General features: G+C 48.2%; 1 protein-coding gene and 1 long non-coding RNA gene across 35 annotated transcripts in view; one reads left to right on the forward strand and one right to left on the reverse strand.

The window, feature by feature from the left end:
* Window positions 1-24,999, reverse strand: part of Camta1 (calmodulin binding transcription activator 1) — an 802,246-nt gene that overhangs the window by 31,954 nt on the left and 745,293 nt on the right. For 4 of the 34 annotated variants that reach the window (XM_030253045.1, XM_030253039.1, XM_030253037.1 and 1 more), the window contains exon 1: window positions 16,887-17,076. The exons of 21 other annotated variants lie outside the window; for them this stretch is intronic. The gene's annotated coding sequence lies outside the window, so the exon portion shown is untranslated. Of the gene's footprint in view, window positions 1-16,694; window positions 19,106-24,999 lie in introns of those variants that run through there. 9 more of the 34 variants (XM_030253032.1, XM_030253030.1, XM_030253025.1 and 6 more) reach the window with 5 other exon arrangements.
* On the forward strand, window positions 9-14,256 carry Gm46899. Its single transcript, XR_001784582.2, has 2 exons — window positions 9-5,726; window positions 6,113-14,256. It is a non-coding gene; the product is annotated as a predicted gene, 46899 (long non-coding RNA).

A 24,999-nucleotide genomic window follows, 5' to 3' on the forward strand; every position in this document is an offset into this window, starting at 1 on the left:
GTCCTGGGTATCCATGGGCTTATTTGAAAGATAGAAAGTATCTCTAAATGAAGGTGGAGGAGATGGGAAGAGGCTCAGTCCATGAAGCACTTGCCCTGCAAGCATGGGAACTTGACATTTCCAGTCACCAAGAAGGTCAGAGTACATATGGTAACCTGTCTCGAGGCCCAGCACTTGGGAGGCAGAGATGGCATCTCTGGGGCAAAGCAGACTAGCTGAATCAGTTAGGCTCCTAGTCTGAGTGTGAGGTAAGAGGATCAAGAGTTCAAAGCCAGACTGGGTAACTTATCAACACTCTGTTTCAAAATTTAAAAAGCCTGATGGTTCACACCTGTAATCCCAGAACTCAGGAGGCTAAGTCAGGCAGATCTCTGTGAGTTTGAGGCTAGCCTAAGTCTACATAGCAAGTTCTTGGCCAGCCAGGCCTACACAGTGAGATCCTGTCAAAGAAAAAACAAAACATCAAAATACTAAGGGCTGTCTTATCAGTGATTCAGAGCTTGAATCCCATCAAATGAGCACACTGAGCGTGTGTGGATGTCTTGTCATCATTCCCGAACGATACGGCATACTGACTGACACAGCATTTACCTTATATTAGATACAGCAAACAACTGTGAGACAGTGAAATCCAAGGGAAGGTGCACACAGGCTCTATGCAAATATTTTGTGTAGGAGACCTGAGGATTCTTGGGTCCTGGTATCTCTGGGATGTCCAGAGTCCAATGCACCCTGGTACTGAGGCGGCACTTGGCTTCATTATCTCCATAGGAAATGGACTAACATCGGTGACTCCCATTTTCAGAGGGCTTAAGCGACTTCTGAGCTCTATTCCTAAGGTTTCTGAGCCCACAGGCCTGGGCGAGGCCCAGCGGTTACATTTCTCACAAGTTCTCAAGGGGATGCCGGGGATGCTAGTAGGGACCACATTTCAAGGAGCATGGCTCAGGCCCTGGCTTGCTTCCACTGTGAAAGAACATCCCTTTTCCTCCCCGTGCTTGGCTGCTCTGCAGGTGATCGTCCACTTTAGGACCGTCTGGTTAGATAGCATCCGTGGGATCTTACGAGAGTAGCAGTGGGTCGGGGATGGTGTATAGACGTTGTGACCCTTGACCAGTTTGGTTTGGGCAGGATCTGCTGGACTGGCTGGTTAAGTTGGGATTTTTCTCATGCAGTCTTTGCAAGCAAGAAACTAAAACTCCTGTCTGTGTTCACAGGTAAGAGTACTGAGTTCTGTGTCACCCAGTCTTAGAAGCAATGGTCCCCAGTGAGACGTGGAACCCTGCTCCTTTCACTGGAGGATGGTGTTTAGGAACCAGGACTTGGGTGCTGTGTACACTCCCTGATGCTGGGTCACTGCTTCGAGGCTCCATCAGTGCACAGAGCTAGTACACACTTGTATGTATACAGACACATGCAACCACAGCAATCCATCTGTCGTATGTTAAAATAAACATGACTCCGTATTAACAGCGGAAAAGAACTTTACAATGTTCATTTGTGAAAAGAAACAAGAGTTTCCTAGACATGGCACTGGCAACAGGAGACACGCTGCAAAGACTACCCAGTGATACGTCAGACTGCAAAAGAGGAGCTAGAACCCGGTAGGCACACAAAAGGCTGGTACAGTCACATGCCTGGCCATTCTCACCCCAGATCCTAAATTTCCAACAATATTGAAAAATGTAAGTATAAAGGAAACCACTCATTGTCATGGATAACTTGGTGGTTGCAAAGATCAGAAAGAAAACACCACACAACCAATCACTGCCCAAGAATCAAGAACGGCTTGTTGAAGCTGCGTGTGGTAGCACCACCTTTGAACCCAGAGCTCAGGTGGCAGAGGCAGGTAGATCTGAGTTCAAACCCAGCCTGGCCTACGTGGTGAGTTCCAGGCCAGCCAGATCTACACAGTAAGACCCACTTTCAGAAAACCATAAAACAACAAACAAGAACAGATAGTTAGGGCTTGACTTATCTGATGGCAGCCTTTCCCATCATGCAAAGCACCACACAGCCAATCAGGGGACTTCTCTGTCTCTCTGATAGGAATTCTTAACTCTCAAAGGGATTCACTGGAAATATTCACTGAAAATATTCCTTTATCTTTAAAGTTCCTAAGCTGTACCAAAGGCTTAGAGAAAAATTTTCAAGAAGTCAGACATCCACAGACTGTTCTAAGTTTAGAAAACATGGACTCTGCTGCTGGAAGTGGAGACATCCAGGGGCCTGAGCATCTGCTATCGATGAGAGGGAGGCTATGCCAAGAGACCCCGAGCCTGCTGCACCACTGCTTGCTCCTGGTGTTGGACATCCTATTTTAAGCTTTAGAACTCAATTAATGTTCATAGTTCTACTGAATGGTTTCTGACCTGAGATCCAGAGATTTAAAATATCAGGGCCTGGACCTGGAGAGATGGCTCAGCAGTTACAAGCACTGGCTGCTCTTCCAGAGGACCTGGGTTTCAGTTCTCAGCACCCACATGGCAGCTCACAGTTGTCCGTACTGCGAGTCTCAGGGGACCCAACCCATTCTTCTGGTCTCATTGGGGATCAGATACAAGCAATTCATAAACATGTATGCAGACAGAACCCCAGTGCACATAAAAACTGGCTCAGCCACTAGGAGTACTTGTTGCTCTTACACAGGACTCACGTTTAGTTCCCAGCACCCACACGATGGCTCAGAACCATGAGTAACTCCAGTTCCAGAGCTCTGTGGCAGATGCCATGCAGGAGAGACTACAGTGGGCGGGTGAGCTTCCTGGAGACAGTACACTGTTTTGCACAGTTGCAATGGAGGTAGCTTGGAGAGGCACAGACCCTGTATAACATCTTGCAGTTGCTGTGCCTTCTCACATCTGTCCTTGCTATCTGCCTCCTGAATCTGGCATGGTGGAATTGAGTGTGGGGAGACCCTCACTGCCCATAGTCTGGTGTGACTGCTTCCTGGGAGACCGCCCACTCTCTTGGGCAATTTCCTGTAGATCAAAACGAAGATGAACTTTCTCGATATGATGCTGTTTAGATGAATTCCTGGTTTCGTCTTTTTGGGGAGTTAGGGGAGCTGACAGAAAGTTTAAGAAGACGGTTTAGATTGTTCTGACAGAAAGATATAGTTATTAGAATGAGGAGCAGAACGTGCCCCCTCCCTTGTAGAACAGCGAGGGCTGCAGAAGTTAGAGAAGGCATGCAGTGAGCTTCCATGCCTTACAAGCTTGTAACTGTACTAGGAAGAGAAAGTAACAAGTTAATGATCAAAGGAAACACTTCCTTCCAGATAGGGCCTGAGTTCCTGGAGCTTGTGATCTAGGGATGTAGTCACTGGTTTCAGTGTGCGCCATGAAAAGATAGGGTTATGGATAAAGAATAAGTATTTCTGAGTATGAGAATAGAGAACAGGTGATTAGCCAGTTTAGCTAAACAAGACGCCAGAAACAAGATGTAAGACAGATGATTTGTTTCTTGATAAATTCAAACTGTCATCAGCTAAGCGTAGGGAAAAACTTGCTACTATAGAGTGCCTCGCTTAAACTTGGTTAATAAATGGCAAAAAGAATTATTGCTTTGGGGTTACAATGAACCCGTGCAGAGAAAAGACAGACAGGAAATGTGTAGTTAGGTATGAGTTTCGAAAGAAGAACGCATCCGCCATAATCCTGTTGTAATTCTCCTGTGTAATAATTTTAATGTTTTTGAAGACTATGTGATTTTGTGGTGATTGTTTTTAGAGAATATGTAACATGGCTATGAGGCAATCCTTGTCTAACATAGAGAATTTTGTCTTAGGGGCTAAGGGAAAAAACAAAGTGGTTAGATCTTGCTTTATCCACAAAGTGTGTGAGTGTGTGCCAGCTTTAGTTTGGTCATTGACCCCACATCCCCTCTCCTTGGATGGCTGACCATGCTGTCTGAGCTAGTGTCAACAGATATAGCGCCCTCTTCTGGCCATCACAAGTATTGCATTCACATGACGCACTTATATGCAGGCAAAATACTCAAAATGTATCTAAAAAAAATGTTTAAGTTAAATCATTCTCCCAGAACCTGTACTGTGGAATTAAACCTTTTGCTATACTGTAGCACACTCTGCAACAACTGTTCCAGCTCACTCCTCTGTTTTCTGGTGCTCCCCTCCCCCCTCAATTCACTGTCCTCCAAACATAGGAATTTTCCATGCCTCTGGGCCTTAGCTAATGTCGCCCTTTTCCCAGTCTACCTGTGAACTTCTGATGCTCTGTAAGCTCAGCTAGCACTTTCAAGATGGGGCAATAACAGGGCTGGCTGAGCTAAGTGGATCACCTCCAGAAGCCAGGGACACCTCCCTTCTAAGTCCCATATACCCAACAACTGAAGGGTTCCCCTCTTCACTTAGAGAGGAGAAAGCCATGGCTTACTTAGCCAAGCTCAGGCTGTTTAAGATCAGGACGGAGATCAGAACACAGGCTAGAATCCAAAGTGTTGTTCTTTCCACTGAGCCCAGGTGCCCTTCCCGGTCTTGCCCTCTGTCTTAAGAGAAAAACCTCAGCCAACAGTACACACTTACTTTCCTATACGCCATCCCACTACTGGCAAGACTATGGGCTTTCGGGACGCAGGACTCTGGCAAAGGCGGAGCGAGAGCTCGGTGGAAGGAGTACTCTTTTCTAATTTAAGCACCTGGGAGCCAAGTTATTGATGAGGTCATTTACCGACGGGCCAAGGACTCAGCAGATTTCCCTGCCACAGTGGATCTATGCACCAACCAGCAGTTCTTACTGCTTCCTTCAGTGGGCGGAGAGGGATTGGATGAAATGGTCAAAACGCAGCGGAGCTGACTTGGAAGGCAGATGAAAAAAAAAAAAAACGCTGTGTTTTCCTGGCATCCAGCCTTCGTTTTGTTTTGTTTTTTGTTTTTTTTTTTTCTTTTTTCCCAGCTCAGGTAAAGAGATGATGTCACTACACAGTGCTGGCCCAGAGGCCTGGAAGCAAGACCCTACCATGTGACGTCCTCACAGACACAAGCTGGAATTTCCTAGCAGAGCAATGTCACTTTTCTGCAGCCACTGGTGCTGCACACTAAAAATATCACTGACCCCTAACTGTCAGGTGCCCCCCTTTGCACTTGGGAAATGGGCTCTGCAAACGACCAGCGCGGAGCTCACCGGCACCCAAGGTAGAGCCTGTGATAAGTTACCGAAGTGTTAAACAAGTCCGTCAGGTGAACTTGCTGTGTCAACACGAACTTTTCATGATGTGAAACAAAAGAAATATTTTCCTAGGACCACCTCAGATGCATGCTTGGGCACGGATAGCTGCAGATGCGAGGCCCAGGCAGAAAGGCGTGTCATACACGCTGAGCCACTTAGAGTCTTGTTGCCAGAGTGGGAGAAAGTTTGCCTTGGCAGGTAAATGAATGAAGGGGCAACCATCAAATACCATCTGCTATTTTAAAACACGCTATTTGTGTCTCAAGTGCACATGTGCCTCCTGTTGCTATTTGGACGGGGGACGAGAAGCCGTCTCTCGTTCCATTTACAGCCTTTGGCTTCAGCAGCAGCAAGGGCTGACCAGGCAGGAGGAGGTATGGCTGTGACTATTTCTGTGAAGAACTGTAATTGCTGCTTAGGAAACCTCCTAAATGTTTCAGGAAGCTCGGAAAGATGGGGACATGAAGTCACTTCATTCCTTCCCAGAATACACGGGGCCACCGGAGTCCATTAGGCTGCTGCTCCTTGACAAGCCACGTAAGATGTCCAAGTGCGGAGGGAAGGGGAGGCCGGACCACGATAAGGCACACACTGTACCACTCCGATTTTCCAAAGCAACTGCTAAATTTAGCCTTAGGAAAAAGCCTGCCACACTCCACTTTTGAAAAGCCCTCCAACTCTACCGACCAGAACTCTGGAACTCCTGTCCTAGTGAGGGTTTCTCCCCCACTTGCTTCCATCTGCGTGGCTTTGGCGCTCCAGTTTCTCCTCTGTGTCTTTGTTCCACACAACTCTGACCGAGAGTCTTAGGAATGCCCAAAGACTCTTCCGAGAGGCTGCCGAACAAAGCCAACTGGCTGGTGTGGCAGCAAAGAGGAGCAGTGCTAACTTAATGATTCTCTCCCGTTCTCTCCCACCTGCAGTCGTCCAATAAGAGAGCCAGAGGCGCAAGAGGAGCAGCGGCACGCTTATTCTCCAGGGATCCTCCCCTCCAAGGTTTCATGGGGTGCCCACGGAGCTCGGCTGTCCCTGCAGAGCATTAAGTAGGAAAGAGCCCCAAGGTACTGCAAGAACTGACCTTGCTGTCAATAAAGGACGGATCCACCTGAGAGTCAAGGCAGTGAATTAGAACCAAAGAGAATAGGGCTCCGGCCAAGGTCAGTGCCCACTTCATTCAGTGCCCCTTTAAGTACATGAACTTTCCAAAAGGCAGTCAAATCCATGGGTGGCCTCAACGATTACAGGTCACTGAGAAAATGCAATACACAATGAAGCCCATAATTTCAGACAATGAGTAGAGTATATGTTAATAAAAGAAATATGATAAACAGAAAAGGAGACATCAGACAGACACAGGGGGATTGGATTATGCCAAAGCTGGAGGTTTTTCAAAGCCAGAGTGCTAGCCTGGGACCTGGAGGGCAGACAGGAAGACATGAGGGTGGGAGGAAAGCTAACTGATTTGTACGAAGGAAATTCAGAGCAAAACCCCTAATACTTGAGGACTGAGAAGCAAAGCCGGCAGGACTGTCAGAGGCATGAACAGGGTACTCAAGTGAAGACAGGTTGTAGTTCCACGGTTATCGGTGTTAGCGAAAGCCACTTAAAATCCTTGGGGAAGAGTCTGGGGAAGAGGGACAGGAAGAGACTCACATTGTACCTGAACTAGGGCTATAGAGCTGTAATAACCAAGACAGCTCAAGCTTTGTTAACCAAAAAGGGTCTAAAACATGCGAACTCAGCCTCTGGCTGAAGAGAATATAGTCTGATGCACAAAACATAGGCCACCAGGTTATATCCCCCACAGCCCAACACAGCTTCTCAACATACAGAGACACGCTGAGCCGGGCATGGTGGGTGCACACCTTTAGTCTCAGTGCTGGGGAGGCAGAAGCAGGTGGACCCCTGGGAGGTTAAGGCCAGCCTGGTTTACCCAGTAAGTGCCAGGGCTATGTAAAGTCCCTGAGTTAAAAAAGAAAAAAAAAAAAAAGGGAGGGAGGGAAATACACACTGAGAAATATCTGGCACATAAGTGATTTCCCCCATCTGAAAGGTAAGATGTGACAGCAGTAACAAGCTACTGCCGTTTCTATGGTGGCTTGTTTTTTCTAACCAAGTTATTAAAACCAATTTCTTGCTTTTGTTTTATTTGTTTGATCCTGGCTGTCATGTACCTCAAACTCACTATTTAGCCAAGATGGACCATCAACCTCCTTATTCTTCTACCTCCACCTCCAGATGCAGGGGTTACAGGCACACGTGCCACACATGCCCCTCCCACTTCCCGTTCTTCATCTGGCACAGATGTCTTTTATCTATCTCACTGAAGAGATATTAAAGACCCGGCTTCTGAAACACACAAGACAACTTGCCAAGACTATGTTATATAATCTTTAGTGTTTCCCCTTAGAAACCGTGCCTTGCAAGGTTAGGAAGGAGGCTGCAGGAGGCAGAGATGGAAACTTAGTAACAAAAGAAAGGCTGTTTTGCAGGGCACCTGGGAAAAGGAGTCAGAGAACCCTGGCTACTTCCAGTTAGGACTTCTACTCACAGATACTTAGTCCCTCGTTCCTGGTGGTTTTCAGCATCTGAGAAACCATGCATGCCACACACTGATTGGAAGAATTCCCCAGCAGGTTCCAGACTCAATCTCTATGCACTCTCCCGGGCCTGCATTCGGCAAACCTTGGCTCTCAGAGATGGCTGTAGGGTGCCACCTGCACAGTCGCACTCTGATGACTTGCTAGCTTGTGAGAATGTTGAAGTTCAAGGTAATTCAAAAGCGAGTATCTTTATTTATTTTAGGACAGGGTCTTACTGTGTAGTGGTGGCTAGTCGGTCTGACATTGAACTCACAGAGACTCCCCTCATCTCTGCCTCACAAGTGCTGAGATTAAAGACACGTGCCAGCTGAGCCTTTTATTTTTTACAGCAGAGTTCTATGATGGCATACTTCTATCCCGCAACTTGGACATCTAATAACCGTACTTTTTTTTTTTTTTTTGCAATGGTATAAACTCTGGGGTAAATATAAGCAAAGTACCTTTAGATAACTCAATTAAAATAATTTAGAAATAAACAGCCATAATCCCTAAAATGGTGGCCAGATCACATGTAAGTCTCAACAAGATAAAAGACGCAAAGACAGTATTTTATAATCCATCACAGCACAGGTCTTTCTGATAAAGGGATACACATTTTGTTAAATTCTGCGAGGTTCTTGAGAGATTTTGTGAAGAACAAATAGTTTTAGGAAGTGCGTGGTCCTCAGCATCTTTCCAAGATGGTTGTTTTGTCCTGGGCTCCATCTGCTGCACGGGAACAAGGAAAAATCCACGTCTGCACACTACTCACTCCATGTGGAGACTGTGGTACTTAGCACTCACACCCTAGGCCAGGTCTGAACCCTACTCCATCGGGGTGGGGCCTGGCCTTCTGGGTGAGGCAGAAGAGCCAAAGCAGCCAGTGTCCACTACAGTGCTGCAAAGCTTGACTCCAAGCACGTGTGGGGCAGCCCTAGCCTGCTACCGCCGTACAAGCGCCCAGAGCGGACTTCCTAAACCACTCCATTCAGAGTACAGTTCTAAAGGTGTGCGGAACAGTTCAACAATGAACCAAGGGGATGGCTCAGAGGTTAAGAGCACTGACTATTCTTTCAGAGGTCCTGAGTTCAATTCCCAGCAACCACATGGTGGCTCACAACCATCTGGAATGGGATCCAATGTTCTTTCTGGTGTGTACGCAAATAAATAAATAAATAAATCTTTAAAAAAAAAAAAAAGAACAGAAGGTTAATGATGAACTCAGGCAGCCATGGAGACCAGCGTGGAAAGCCTCTACTGCCAGCCCTTACTCCACAGTCCCTTTCTCCCTCCTTCCCCTCTCTGTCCCAGTCTATTCCTCCGAGTTCATTTAGTCCCCTCCTTGCCCTTGCTTAGCGGGTGGCAATCCTAGAAGCTACATCTGTTTGAGGCGGTGGGTGGGAATGCACACAAGTGACACATTAGATGAGGGAAATCAAGACTCAAGAAAGGAAACTGCTCAGCTCAAGCACGCACACAGAGAACGGCACCCGGTGCTCCAAGGGTAGAAGGGAGTCCTTGGCTTCACTCAGCAGACCAGGTGAAGCAGAGGCCGCTGGTTTCGGGATCGCGACCTGTCAGGTGCCTACAGGCGTGGCCATCCCTTGTATCAAGATCTGAAGAGGGACTGGAGGGATGGCTCACCGGCTGAGAGCTACTGCTCTTTCAGAAGATACAGTTTGGTTCCCAGGACCCCACTGGGCGGCTCACAAGCTCACTCCACTGGGTGCTTGTGGCCTCTGTAGGCAATGCACTCGCTGGCACAACTTATACATATACACACACAATACACAGAAATCCACAGGCACAGTGTTCACGCGCACACACGCACTCTGAAAGAAATGTCTTCCATAGGTACTAATAAGAACCTTTATGGTGGCTCATAACCACCTGTAATGAGATCTGATGCCGTCTTCTGGTGTGTCGGAACACAGTGAGAGTGTACTCACATACATAAAATAAATCTTTTTTAAAAAGTGGGGGGAGTACGAGGTTTTTCCTATTTTAGAGCATCATTTTGAGTTCTGTACAAGAATCCTCACCCAAAACTGTTCCCATTTCTAAACTGTAAATGTTTGGCCCAAGCATCGCTGTTTTGTGATGTGAGGTTCACTCTCTCCCTGGCTTGGGAACACACTGTCAGTGTAGGTAACATGCTGCTGTAAGCTGTAAGCTACACAGTGCAGTGCTTGATCATATACAGTGCCTGGCCGGGCTGTGTTTCTGTTGCTTGTTTCCCCTGCAAATGTAAAATAATAAACTACTTATTGCAGGCTTAAAGGGTTTTGCTGTCAGGTTAGCCCAGGGGCCTACCACTGTGAAGTATTACTGATAGGTCTGTAAGCTTTAAAAAAAAAAATGTCTCACGTAGTCATAGATTTTAAACACTTGATTCCCTGTTGGCGACCCTTTGGGGACTCTAGATGGTACAGCCTTGTTGCAGGAAGTGCAGTAACTGGGGGTAGGTTTTGAAATTAAAAACCAGTCCCGCTCTTCAGATCGGTCTCTCTGCACCATGCTTGCACCAGGAGGCATGAGAGTGCACACGAGCACACATGCACACACAGGCACATGCACACGCACACGCGCGCGCGCGCACACACACACACACACACACACACACGCTGCTGCTCCTGCTGCTCGCTGCCCCACTTCTCTCTGGATTGCCTTGAGGATGGGGCTTTATCACAGCTTGCTCTCCCTGGTTTTTTAAAGTAGGAACCAAAACACCTTTCGCACATTCAAGAGCCAAGGGCATTGATTCTGGCCAGCGTACAATCAATGGTTTCTTTCACGAGAAAGGACGGCAAGATACTTAAATACAATCTTTGTTGGGGAGTCCAAACCACAAGCGTGTGATGTTATGAAGCCAAATTGTATTTTCTGGAAACAGTCCTCAGAACCATTGGTCAGCAACCACTGAGGAGTCGATAAACGGCAATGAGCTCTGGTGTCTCCTCTTTTAAAATGGGACAGGAGCGAGAACACAGAACGGGGCTTTACTGCTGAGTTTCTGTGGTTTCTGAGTGACAGTTTGGTGTAAGGATCGCAAGTGTCAGTTCCCACGCGGTATGCCCACCTGACCTCCCTTCCTCTGACAACATCTCTGGGGGCACACAGTGTTTCTGAGCCTTCTTCAAAGCCACACATCCAAATTCTGTAACCTGAGGAGACAGGGTCTCTGGTGGGTAGTCAGGTCATGGTGGCATACTTATGAACAGGACAACTGCCCTTTTAAGGGACCCCAGGGAACCATCCTGTTCTTTTGTAACACAAGGACATGGTTGGCTGGCAACAGCACCCTGGAGAACAACCACGTGCGTGGACACCTTGACCTGGGCCTTCCCGCTTCCAGAACTTTGGCAACCACTACGTTCATAAACTGCCTGCCGAGGGTATGACGTCCCAGCAGCCCAGACTAAAAACTACTCTTGCCCTGTACTTAAGGGGGTACTGGCACATGACTCCAGGGGTTAGTGGACAAAGACTGGACGCTTGATTCCAGCTGGGCCAGAATCCAGAAAGTGGCTCATCTGTGCTAATAAGGGACATTTCGGGAAATGCAAAGGTCAGTCTGTCTTTCCAGACAAGTTTGCTAAACTGGTGGGGTGTAAAACCGGCGCTCTGAGCAGCAGGCTGCTTCAGGGATACCTGCCTGAGACTAAAGAAGAAGACAGATTCCTTATGGGTACCCAGAACCAGCGTCCCTGAAGAAAATGCCCAACCTGCTCTCACTATGACTCAGGGACTTCCTTTCTACAGAATCTGGTTCAAGGGAGAGAATTTTGTCATTTGCAGCTAAAAGAAAGATGCGTGGTGGGGCTGGTGGGATGGCTCTGTGAGGAAAGGTGTTTTCCCTGCCACCCCGGAGATGCCAGCTCCATGCCTAGAAACCACATAAAGATTGGTCAAGAAAACTGACTTCATAATGTTCTACACCTGTGTCACAACAGGCAGGGACGCTCGCCCATATACAACAGCAGACTCTCCTTTAAGGTTCCTTCTTTTAATTCTAAAAGGAAGGGTTGAAGTGATGGCTAATCAGTTACGAGCCCTGGCTGCTCTTCCAGAGGACCCAGGTTAGATTCCCAGTTACAGGGCAGCTCATGACTGGCTGGAACCCCAATCCTATGGACCTGATGCCTTTTAGCGTCTACTGGGCACTGGGCCTACATATACATCATGCACACAGGCAAAACATTTATACACATAAAGTAAAGTTTAATTTTTTTAAAAAAAGGTATGAGAAGACTGTAAAATGATGGTCTTTTTGCTAAATATCAGGGAAGTTCTATTTTTCACTTATAAGTAAAAATATTCCCTATTACTAACCATATTTTAGTACTACCCTTACGTTGCTATAATTTTCTCTAGAAAACCGGATAAATGCTGGCAGAAACAAGCTGCCGTGCTTATGCAGAGCACAACTTGATGCTCATTATCCACAGAAATCAAAAAGATGGCAAAGGCAGACTGTGCTCTGGCCTAGCTGCAGACCATCTGTCATCGAATTTATATCTCGAAGAATCTTAACTCTTCAAGCCTCGAGTTACAGCCGAATGCTGTGGCACAAAGACACACCCCACAGAGCAGAATCACAACATACCACTAGATCTGAAAAGGTGGCCTAGGAACTACCTTCTGACTCATACCGTGGCCGACAGCAACAGAAGCCACGAGGCAGACAGGCCGACAGGCAAGCAGACAGACTCACAGATACCTGAAGCAAAGGCACTTCCCATGTGCACCGTGCTTTGATTTTAATCATTGGTGGTGCTGACCCACCAAACGGACTTCCTGAACCCTTACAGCTTCGGGAGCTAGCTAGGTAAGGGATGGAGACGCAGGGGTGTAAGGCAGTCCCTACTAGTTCAGTTAGTGGCAAAGTGAAGATACAACCGCAGTACCCATCTTACTGTATGATATGACACGAGACAGCTGTCGCCTATACACATTCCTGGACAGCAAGCTCCCCCGCCAACCCTAAGAAACCTGGGAAGATGATCCACATGTCTGACCTAAGCCACTCTCCATGGGTACAGTGTCCAGGTTTTTAGGGCCTCCTCGAGACCACTTAAGAAGGATTCACATCCAGTGGAGACCTTGAACCGACCTCAGTGGGAGATCATGTGACGTCTGTGTCTAGACTGCCAAGAGACAAGAACAGACCTAATGTATAAATAGGATCATGTTGGTTTCAAGCTTAAAGAATATTTTCACGTCAAGATCCCGGCACTGTTTGCTGAGAAGCGTAAGGCTGAAAGATATCTTTCTTGGTGGGCATCAAGCTTTACCACCTAGACCCTATCATGGCAGGGAGGGAAAGGGAAGGGAGCGGTAGCCACCCCTCGCACAGTCACCAGCCACTTCTCTAATCCAGATGCTGGAAAAGGTCAGGTTAGTGAGGAGGGGGCTGAGCCAAGCTCGGAGAATATGTGGACAGAATTTAACATGGAGAGTTGACGTATGGAAGCTTCCCGAGTGGCTGCAATACTAGATCCCTATTCAACAGCAAGTCATAGACCTGGATGGTGGTGGTAACGGGGTTGGGATAAAACGGACAGAGGACACGGCTGTTAACAAAGATGTTAACAAGTCTTAGTTTAAAATAATGGAACACCCTATATATTTACACTTGCTTCCCACAATACAAAAAATGTTAAGCCTATCAGCAGTTTAATTACTATAAACATCTGCTCTCCCTGTATTTACTTTCTACAACTTAGTTCTCCTCTGTTACAAGTTGCTTGGAACCCTGTATACAGTAGATGCTTCAGAACAGGTGGGTCCATCTCTCCACATGCTTTGTCTACTATGCTTGCCTTAGACAACAATGCAAAATTAAACAAAGAAAAGATACCATACTGCCAAAATTTTGGTTAATTCATAAGAAGGATTTTTCTAAAAATGAAGCATTAAGAAAGATCAAAGAACGAACCCCTTCCACGCCTGCATTTTTTTTTTTTTTTTTTTTTGTGAAGGCCACTGTTTATAAGCTATCTTGTCAGTTTTAAAGAGTGACTTTCCAGACCGCAAAAGCATCCTGTCTGCCTACTGTGTGGTCGCTCAAATGTAAGAGCAGAGATGCGAGATGCCTACTGTGTGGTAACCCAAGTGTAAGAGCAGAGATGCCTACTGTGTGGTAACCCAAGTGTAAGAGCAGAGATGCCTACTGTGTGGTAACCCAAGTGTAAGAGCAGTGGGGAACAGCAAGAAGTCATCTGGCTTCTGGGCTTTCGGGTGCTTTGCTGAAGGTGAGCCTGTTCATACAGATCTCTGCAGATCTGAGCACCAAGACCCCCTCCATCACACAAGGTGACAACACCCATCTGTGTCACGTAGTAAGCTAATAAGCACTTCCTAAATGTGGCTGATTTAACACGTGACCATCAATGTAACTTAATACATATCATCTAGATTTCTCCCACTTTTATTTAAAATTACTTGATGGCTGTCTGACCTTATGTGAAATACATATCTTAAAAGAGTAAGAAAGATAAAATTACCCACAGGTTGATTTAGTCTACAATTGTTAGACAGCCTTAAGTAGAGTTTATGGTCAACCCCTAGGAAGTGCGTAAGATTTTATAGCGTTGTTTACTCATTTCAATAGTTTCCCCAGTGCTCTCTCTTGAGCCTTCAATTTCCTGTCTAATCCTCTTTTATTTCATCTATTTTTATCTGGATTCATGTGTAATCTATATCTCCGTAGCCTTCCTTAAGTCCCTCCCTCTCCCCCTCGATGGAAGGTGAGCCACACACACATAAACCACATTACACATGGCTGCCAGAAGCTTTTTGGCAAAGAACTACATAACTGAAATCAGCTCCCAAATATTAGGCTTGGGCACCGGGACGGGGTGCTCTGCTAATGTTTAATAATGAAGCCCTGGCACCAGACTGAGACTCCCTCTCTTGAAAATATCAAGGGGACACAAACATGAAATCACTTTAAACTGGAGAAAGCAACGCCTTTTAAATAGGAAAAGACACAAGAGTGCACAGTGATCAGTGAGGAGCCGAGGAAGACAGGTACATCTGCCTGGGAAAAGATGAAGGCTTCCAAAACACCCTGCGGGGCTGTGCCAAGCCTAACAAAATGGTCTCCCCTGATTTTTACTGGGAAGCATGGAAAGTTGTGTTTTGCATGAACGTACTCAATTTTCTTTAAACATTCTTTTTTAAAAAGGGGGGGGGCAGGCTATACACAGTACTGTAACTTCCAAATTCGTGAGAAAGAGTGGCACCCCCGAAGTTATTATGACAGATTTCCAAAGGAAACTCTAGATCCCCCAATTTACATGTCCCACAACTGCCAGGGGCCAGCCGCTCCCGAGCTGAGCCTGGAATCCTAGCTGTCAGTAAGAGCTTCACGCCTTCTTGGTTGGATACTTCCACTGGCAACTGATTGGTCTGCTTGATTTGCTCGTGGGAAACAAAGAATTCTCAGTTCCACCTGTTATCCACGAATTCTGAAGCAGCCCAACCCTATCACACTGCAGCAGTGTGGGCTATTCTAGGAAGGAGGACCCAGCTCAGTCCTGAATACTGGGCTGAGAGAAGTCTGAACCGGCATGCCTGAGATTTAAAAGCCTTAATGCGACCCGGTTAATTCTTTCCTTAAATGATCTATGTCCACTTGGGTTGTCCAGAGTGGAATTAACCAAGACCCCACTGAGGTTCCTAAGCAATTCACAACTTCAATGCTTTTTGTTTTTCACTACTAACCAAACGCTGTTTTCTAAAACATTAAAGATTATCATTCCCTAAATGCAATACAAAGAAAAAGACCGACAAGCTAATCTGCTAACTCTGGTTTTCAAATAAAAAATGATTTACCTATAAGCACATACCAGGAAAAGCGCTATGAGCTGCTTCGTGTTTTTCTTTACCGGATTTCATAGTAATAGTTTCTGTGTACAAAGACGGGAGGGAAACTCTATCCAGCTACTGTTTATCCATTTTACCACAAAACTGGCTGGGATAACAGTTATAACGTGAGTTTGCTTCCCTGAGAAGCCCGGTTAACCAAGTCGAGGTAAGAGGCACTCTGGAGATGGGAGAGCCCTCTTGGTTGTTTACTGGGTCTGCTATCCTCACTGCTACCTCAGGTTTGGTGGATCAAGTAGGATGGGGAGACAATGCACAAGACTCAGAAGTGGGTCCAGCTGTTCCACAGTAGCCTATGGTTTTTGACAATGGTAAGTGCTACTTTTAACACCATGCAAACCACGGAGAATCAAAGAGCAAGGCGACCCACCCTGGGCATCTAAACGGGTGGCCATAAATAAAAAGGTGCCCCCTCGCCCTTGCTTCTGAGCTGCAGGTAAGCCAAGCTCTCAGCAAGTTCTGCCACACCTTGCCCTCAACTTTCCCCGCCGGCCTTGGGCGCAAGGAAAACAAAGCGGCCTTCGCTGCCCTCTCTGCGTGCACCGCGGGCGGGGATCCAGGCAAGGGGCGCGAGCCCGCGGACAGAGGGGGAGCTCAGCGCAGCAACAGAGCCGGAGCGCGCCCCCCGCCCGCGCGCCCCCGCCGCGTCGCACATAAACACGCGCGCTCCAGAAACGCGCGCCAACGCCCGGCCCCGCGCGCTCCCTGGCGCACGTAAACACACTCCGTCTCCCACGAGCCCGCGTGTCTCACACCTGCTCTGCGCACGCTCACCCAAACACACGCCCTCCTGTAAACACGGGCCTCGCACCAGCGATTGCTCCAGAAACACAGCTCGGCTCCCCACGCTCACCCGACCACCCACACGCTCTTCCCACTCGCTTCCAAAGCACGCGCGTCTCACACGCAGTACTCAAACCTACTTGCAGCTGCGATCTCACCCCCCCAATCGCCCCAAAACACGCCCCCCACAACACCAGGTCCCCGCGCACACTCCAGGGTTCACTCGCGCCATAAACACGCGCGCACTCACCGCCGCGCCTGTAAAGACAACCCGAATGGCCTCGCTTCCTACGCGCTCCAGAATCACGCGTGCCTGCACCTAGCTCCTCTGACGCTCTCCTTCTTCACTCTCGCTCGCACCCTCGCGAGCACGCGTGTTGTCCCCACGCCCCCGCCCGCGCGCCAGCCTCCGCCCTCGCCTCTTCGCCAGGCGCACACTCACTAGGACGTGGGAGCACAGTCACCCTCGGTCCGTCCGGCGTCCAGACGCCCGTGCCCCGCTCTCCGCCCCGCCCGGCCCCGCCCGAGTCGCTCCACTCCACAAGCCGCCGCTGGAACGCAGCGCTGGTCTCCGGGTACCGCGGTCTCCCCGCCACAGCCCGAGTGCGCCCGCACCACCAATGGAGGGGCGCGGCGGTGAGCTCACCGCACCCGGCTCCGCCTCCAACACCGCGAGGGCCAATCGAAGTGAGCTACGTCACCCGGAGCCGGGCAGAAGCAGGTGTGGGGCGCGGAGCGGCTCGGCGCGCGGACTGCGCCGGAACTGCGCCCAGCTTGGCGGCGTCGCGCTGGACGGCGTCGGGCCGGGCCTGGAGGGCGTCTCGCGCGAGTGGGGTCGCGTGGGGCCCGAGCCGCCGCCCTGCCCTCGCGGCCGCTCCCTCGGCCTCCAGCCTAGATGCACTCCGGAGGCAGGGCGTCTCCCAGCCCGACGGGCAGCCGCGGTCTCAGATTCCCTGCAACTCCTAGCTGCGCAGCGCCGTCGGTGGGGGGGGGGGGGGGGGGGGCGGGAGCCCACTCTCAGGGGCTCTGAGGTCCAAACGTCTGCAATGCAGCGAGCTGGTGGAGGGGGCAGTGCGCTGTCCGAGGTGGGGCTCGAGGACCAAGGGGCTGTGACAGTGACTGCACCCCCTAGAAGTTCAAGGCTCTTTCCATTTCTATGATCAGAGCCCAACTCCTTAGCTGGAGTCATGGGGCCTCCGCCTACTCAGTTCTGGCCTCGCTCTCCCCAACTCACAGCGCTGTAATCACTCACTTGGATACTTTGCCAAAATATTCTCTCGCCTCCTGCTATAAAGCTAAACACAACGCTAAAGGCTCCTTGTCTCCACACAGCCTTCTCAGACGTCCCAAAGGAATGCCACCGACCCTTATTTTTCTCAGACATATATATCCTATCATTATTCGTTTAACCACTCACCCACCAAGACCTTGTTCATAGAAAGTATGACCCACGCACGCTTCTGAAGGGCCATCTTTTGTTTGCATTTTTTATATTGTCTATTGACTTTAAAAATGACGTTATGTCTTTCCTGCCATCTGAGCTACAAATCTCCACACATAAAAGCCTTTTGATCCTACCCAATTAGATTATAAAAATGCCACACTTTCGCACAGCCCTTAAGTTCGAACAACCAACAGGGACTCCGTGGTTAGAATCCAAGTGAAGGACACACAGTGTTTATGCTTCCGAAGCAGAAAAAGCAAGTCGGAGGCTGCGTCTGGCCACAGACTGAATTTGAGCACATCCTCTTCTCTTCCCAAGCTTGTGGGAGCATCATCAGGACTCCACAGCATCTTTACGTCCCCTCTAGGTCCTTCAGAGTCCACAAGCCTCTACCCTGGTCCCACACTGGAGCCCCACGGCTTCCCACCTCTCCATGTGCTAGGGTAACTTCTGTCGATATCTAGGGCGTGGCTTAAAGCTCACCACCCTTGGCGCTTTTTCCTGCCACTGTGGATAGAGCCATGCTGACAGCACCGCCAGTTCTGGAGCTGCAGCACAGAGTGGGTACAGCACTGTCAATTCTGGAGCTGCAGCACACAGTGGGTGGGTTCTGCCTCTGTCTAAGAGACACGGTGCATGAGCAGTAGTCAAGGAAACTTCAACTTTGGACACAAATTGCCCAAATTCAGAGTCAGATGCTGACACTTGCTACCTATGTGGTCGGTTGGTCTGTTTCTTTGTATCTATGGGGCCATAGATACTAAGGCCCATCTAAACACTTTGTGGCATTATCTAGTGTTACTTTCTTAACTAAATATGGGTATACCTTGAGCTTCTAAGCAGTGACTAAAAGTTATGGAGCCACAGGTTCCGAATTTCAAATAATGTTCTATGGTTGGCCTGAGCAGCTTTAGTTTTGTACCCATGATCTGTGTATTATTCCATATGTATACTGTATATTCATCAAGATTTCAAAGGTTAGCGGGTCAGCTCTAAGATCTCTCTGAACAGTGCAGCTGAGCTTGTGTCCATAGCTGATTGTTGGATTGCCCTTGGTCAAGTGTGAACAACACCCAAACTGTGTACATAAGAGGAGCATGAGGAGCCACACCCACCCCATGCTCCAACATGCCAGGGAATGCACCAAGATCGGGCTAAGAAATAGGGGATCCCCAGGATCTTGTGTGAGGAAGCTCTTTTTCTCATTCTTTTTTTTAAAGAAGGGATGAAGGTGAGCCCTGGGTATCCCTGCTGTCTGGGTGCAGACCCCAGAAGCCAGGAAATATCGGACTGACCCTTCCTTTTCTTTCCAGCCACCCCATGTCTATATAGTATGAGAAGAAAGTGGAGTCTGTGGCTGCTGCATGCCGTACAGGAGGCATGGCTGAGCCCTCCTGTCCAGTCTGGAGCTGGAACTTTCCTTCTAGGCAGCCTCTGCAGCAGGACTTCCTCTTACTGCTCCTCTGATGGGCAGTTTCCTAGAAGGCACGTCCTGTCACCCTGAGTCCCTACTGTACCATGGAAACAGTCATTCTCTTTGGCCAGTGCACAGAGAGCTGGGCAGAGCTGGGGTGAGCTGGATGGGTCTGCAGCTAACTCAGAGCGTGCTCAGGGTGTGTTACAGCCAAATGCCCACAGGTGGTGGATTGCTCCTTGTGGGTATCTGTGTCCTTTAGACAATGAAAGGGTGGGGCACACCCGTAACTCAAGCAAAGTACCACACTGGGGTTTTATGAGACTTTGATTGGACCTGGGTCCTTTTCTGGCATGGAGAAAAAGAAAGCTTTCATGAGTTAGTTATGAGTCCAGTTGGTGGAAGCCAGATCAAGGGCAGTTTTTGTCCCTTAGGCAAATACAGTCTGCTGTAATCTTAGCCCAACCTGTGCTCACTGGGGATCCTGAGTGCCGACAGGGAAGAAGGGAAGTGCAGTGGGCTGGGCGGGTGTTATCTGCTCCCATCATGCTGGGCACTCCTATCCATTACCGCTCATTCTTCTGCAAGTAGGACAGAGTAGGAGACAAAAGCTCCAAGAGGCAGATAACTTGCTCCAGGCTCCGCAGCTGGCAAGCAGCAGACCTGAAGCTGCACCCCATTTCATCCTGTTCCAGGCACTTAAAGAAGGTGCAGTCCGGAAGTTACTCTAAAAGAACTGAGTTTCCTTACAATGGTTAAAGTTTCAGGTGCACAACAGAGAGGCCAAATCAGCCGCTTCCATTCAGTGCCCTGTAGGGAGAGAAGGGAGCGTTCATGTTTCCAGCCGCCATCCTCAGGGAGGTGTTGTGCTCTCTGGACTCCTCTGACGTTTGATGTGACCATGTGATTTTCTTGGGCCAGGAAAGGTGGGATGATTTGTGTCATTACAGATGGAAATATGAAGAGCCAGGGATGTGCCCACCACAGTCATTTCCCCAGCCCTGACACTTGTGAAAGCTTGTTTACATCAAGTGGTGGCTTCTCTCTGCCTAGACCCCTGGAGGTGCATCACAGGCAGAGTCCCCCCCCCCCAAACAGTACTTGAAGTATGGCTGACCAACCATGGACATCAAACATTGGACTGTTGGATACCGAGGCACAGTCTAACTTCTCCTGTATGTTAACAAACAAGTATGCTTCTAGATAGTTCAGCTTCCAGTAAGTGAAAAGACAGTAACAAAATGAATATTTTAGCATAACTAGGAGGCACGAGAGTTGGCTCAGCAGTAAGAGCACTTGATGCTCTTTTAGAAGACCCAGGTTCGATTCCCATCACCCACATGGTGGCCACAATGGTAATTCAGTTCCAGGAGATCCACTGGCATCTCCTGTCCCTCTCAGCATCCAGACATGCACATGGTGCACACACATGCAAGCAGGCACTTGTATATACACATAAAATAAAATCTTTTAAAGAAAATCTAAACTAAACATAAGTAAGTGTAATATGCATGTTTATGTTTTTAAAAAACAATGACAGGAAAGATAAGGTGATATAATGGATAAAAGAAGTGTTTCCAACAAGTGTGCTGGAAAACTGGATCCCCCAGGCTGGAGAGATGGCTCAGTGGTTAAGAATACTGACTGCTCTTCCAGAGGTCCTGAGTTCAATTCCCAGCAACCACATGGTGGCTCATAACCATCTGTAATAGGATCCAATGCCCTCTTCTGGTGTGTCTGAAGACAGCAACAGTGTACTCCTATACATATAATAAAGAATTTTTTTTAAAACACCGGATACCTGCACTCAAAAAAACCAAAAAGGGACATTTCCTTATCTCACATGGGATATAAAAACAAACTCACAGTCCAACAAAAATCTGCAAGAATCCAAACTATAGAACTCCTTCAAGCGTCTTATCGGCAGATTGTTATGACATGGACTTTGTTGGTGGCCACTTTAAATATGATCTCAAAGATACAAGCCATCAAAGGGACAATAAATAACCTGAACTTGAGCAAAATGAAACACAGTTGTGCTTCCAAGAATAGCACTAAGGAGCAGAAAGACACCAAAAAGGAGGAAACATATAAATGGCATATTTAATAAGGGTCTTGCATCTAAAATCAGGAATTCTTACAGCTTAAATTTAAAGGAAGCAACTTATTTTTTAAAATCCAAGTAAGGGATCAAATGAGGGTTTTGTTTTGTTTTGTCTTGTTTTTTTGTTTTTTTTTTAAAGAAGATAAACAAAAGACCAGTAAAAACATGAGAAGATGTTTGGCATCTGATGAAATCTGTGTCACTGAGAAATGCAAATAAAAACAGCTGTGGACCAGACATGGTGGCCCACACCTTTAATCCCAGCACTCTACTTGAGAGGCAGAGGCTGGTGGCCAGCCAGACCCACAAAGTAAGTTCCAGGCCAGCCAAAGCTGGCTTTTGAGACTTTGTCTCAAAAACCAAAACCAACAACATCATCAACATCAACAAGACAGTCATGAAGCAACAACAATAACAACAACAAGAAGAGCCTTCAAGGAAAGAGCAGAACTCTTTAGTACTGCTGGTGGGGATGTAGGATGGTGAGATTGCATTGGGGAGTGCACTGGCAGTTTCTCCGGGTGGACCTTCAGCTATGACATGGACCAGCAATTCTTCTCCTAGCTATGGACCCGAGAGAAATGGAAACAGATGTTCGACATGTGGACATCTGTCTGGCAATAAACAGACAGATACACACAGTACACGATGAACCCAAAAGGCAGCATACTAGGTTAAAAAAAAGAAAACCCAGCTGTATGGCCACACACTGCCTGATTCCTTCTACAGGCAACACCAAGAACAGGCAGGTTTATAGAGACAGAGAAGATTACTAGTTGTTTAGGGTAGGGCTCAGAGCACGGTGGTTTCTTTTGGGGTGGGGGCTGGGGGGGTGAGAATGATCTAGAATTAAGTTTCTGGTAACTGTATAACCCTGAGGACTAGAGACTTCTGAATCCTGTACTTTAACAAAGTGTGAGACTGGAAAGCTGGCTCAGGGGTTAAGAGCACTGGTTGCTCTTCCAGAGAATCGGCATTCAATTCCCAGCACCCACATGGGAGCTCAGAACCATCTCCAGTTCAAGTTCCAGAGGATCCAATGCCTTCTTCTCGTCTCTGGGGGAGCATGACACCCATATAGTACACAGGCATACACGAAGGCCAAACACTTATATATAAAAATACGTAAGTTGTGAAATATAAACATGTATGCACACACACACACACATAGACACACACACATAGACACACACACACACACACAAAGACACACACAAACACATACATATTGGTAGTAACAAGCCTAAGTCTCAGAAAGAAGGCTGGACCTTAGGAGAAGGGCTCAGGTCATGGAGGGGAGGAAGACTCTAGACAGGGCTCTGCTTCAGGACTTTAGGGTTTCTTGGTGAAGGCTCCAATGTCTCATGATGCTGACTTCCAAGACCACAGGCCGGAAGGTGGCCATTTCTAACAGTCCACTGGAGGATGGGGGAAAGCAAGGTCAAATCTACCAAATCCATTAATACTGTAATGGCCCCTTTGATCTTGGAAAAACACGTCCTGAACTGAGGTCTCTCTCAACACCCCATTCGGTGGCTGACTTGTGGATACCACAGCAAGCTTTATAGACTCCCACTGCCCTGCCAGGGCCTTGGCCAGGGCCTTTGGAATGTTCAGTAGGAGGCTCGGGACAGTAGCCTGAATTTTGGGTCCAGCTGCAACACTAAGTCCTTGGGTGGTGGGTTTCTGCTTCCTTTGCTTTGAGCCCCTTTCTGCCTATGTAAAATGAGGTCGGGCTGGATCTCAATGGAATTTGTAAAGCAACCTGAGCTGAGAGCAAGGCCTCCGAGCTTCCCTGCAAGGAACCTGGATGCCACGTGATGTGACGTGACCAGTCCTACGAGGGCAGCTGCACAAGTGAGCCCAACCAACCCACGGTGCCCAGAAAATAAATGCACTTGGGTTATTTTGAGCCCCTCAGCTGTGGGTGGCTTGTTCGCAGCAATACCTACAACTAGCACAGTGGTAGACAGTGAGGAAGAGAGGCACTTACTACTTGGATGGCCATCAGACTGGGAAGGTTGTTGGCTTTGTTCAGGCTGTAAGAGGAGGGGCCCTTTCCATAAGTCTGACAACATGCAGATTTCTCTTCATGGACAAAATGCAGAAAAGAAAACAAATCACCTTTAACTTGTTCTCCTTATTGCTTCTGCAGACTCATCCATACCCAACACTCCCAAATGTCGGTACTACAGCGAATGATAAAGTCCACCGCTATTGTCCATGTTAAAGTGGGGGGAAGTGCAGAGACATCTCTCTCCAGGGCAGTGGGCGTAGAATCAGAAGTCTGGGTGAATAGGGATGGATGCCCCAGGGTTGCCATCCCCAGCCTGTATTACAGGATAACTTACTAGACCCTTGTGAGATATGGGCTCTGTGTTAGAATAAAGATGGAGACCGCTCCTGGTAATCAATTATCAATGATTATCAAACCCAGAGGCCAGGTGGGTGCTCAGCAAGGCTCGTGGATCAGGGATGACTCTGAGGCAACATACCCTTTCCCACTTTCTATGTATTAAAATAAATGTGTCTTCTGTGAAGCTGTGGGAGGGAGGTGGCAGATGCCATGGCCATGGTAGATAATCCCATACAGATGGACAGTCACCCTCACTGAGTCCTACTCTGGGGCCTTCCAGGAAAAGTTGGGGAGAGAGGTTCCAGGCCCAGACTCTTTAGCATACCCCAGGTTAGCTCAAAAGCCTCACCCAGCAGGCACTGTATCAGCTAAGACAAGCTCAGCCCAAACCCACAGTTTTATGCATTTCTTTGTCTGGCACAGCTCACAGGCCTCCTCTGTGGAGAGCATAGAAGCCTCCCTAACCCTCCCTCATGGCTCCTTGTTCGACCAGAGCATACCTCACTCAGTCTTTATGGAGGTAGGGCTTGAGGGTTGAGAGCACCCGAGGCTGAAGTTGGCCTTTGTACAAGGCAGAGCGCTCCCCTAAGAAGACTGGGGGTACCTACAACCATGCAGACACCACTTCTCCATAAGAAAGGCACACTCATAAATACACAGATTAGTCAGCCAGGTGCAGTGGTGTGCCTTTAGTCACAGTGTTGAAGAGGCAGAGAGAGGCTGATTGCTACAAATTCAGGGCTAGCCTGGTCTATATAGTGAGTTCTAGCACAGCCAGGGATACACAGTAAGACCCTCCTGTTTCAAAAAATAAAACGTGCAAGCATGCACACACGCAGGCAAGCAAGCACACATGTGCGCGCACACACACAAGAGAAATGCATGGACTAAAGCTGCCATCATCAGATACCTCTGTAAAAAGTGGGGGTCTGACCAAGACAAGTAGGCAATGACAGAGTCAAAAGACTAGCCACTTAGAATGACAGCCACCTTGGAATCACCCTCAGAGTGGCCATGAGACATCTATGGAAGTAACAGCTAGGTGAGCACTCCAGGACGGGGCAGAGGGACAGATTTATCTCAGGGACTCTGCAGGCACTCTAGGTGATAAACTCGATTGTCAGAAAGGGCAAGAGTGTGGCCAGGGGAAACGTGGCTGGGTCACTCCTGCTGGCCTTTCTCTGACACTATGATCATGTCTCCTCCACAGTGGCTCCTCTCCATGTAGCCACATCCC

The sequence above is a fragment of the Mus musculus genome, chromosome 4 (assembly GCF_000001635.26).
Source record: "Mus musculus strain C57BL/6J chromosome 4, GRCm38.p6 C57BL/6J".
Taxonomy (NCBI): domain Eukaryota; kingdom Metazoa; phylum Chordata; class Mammalia; order Rodentia; family Muridae; genus Mus; species Mus musculus.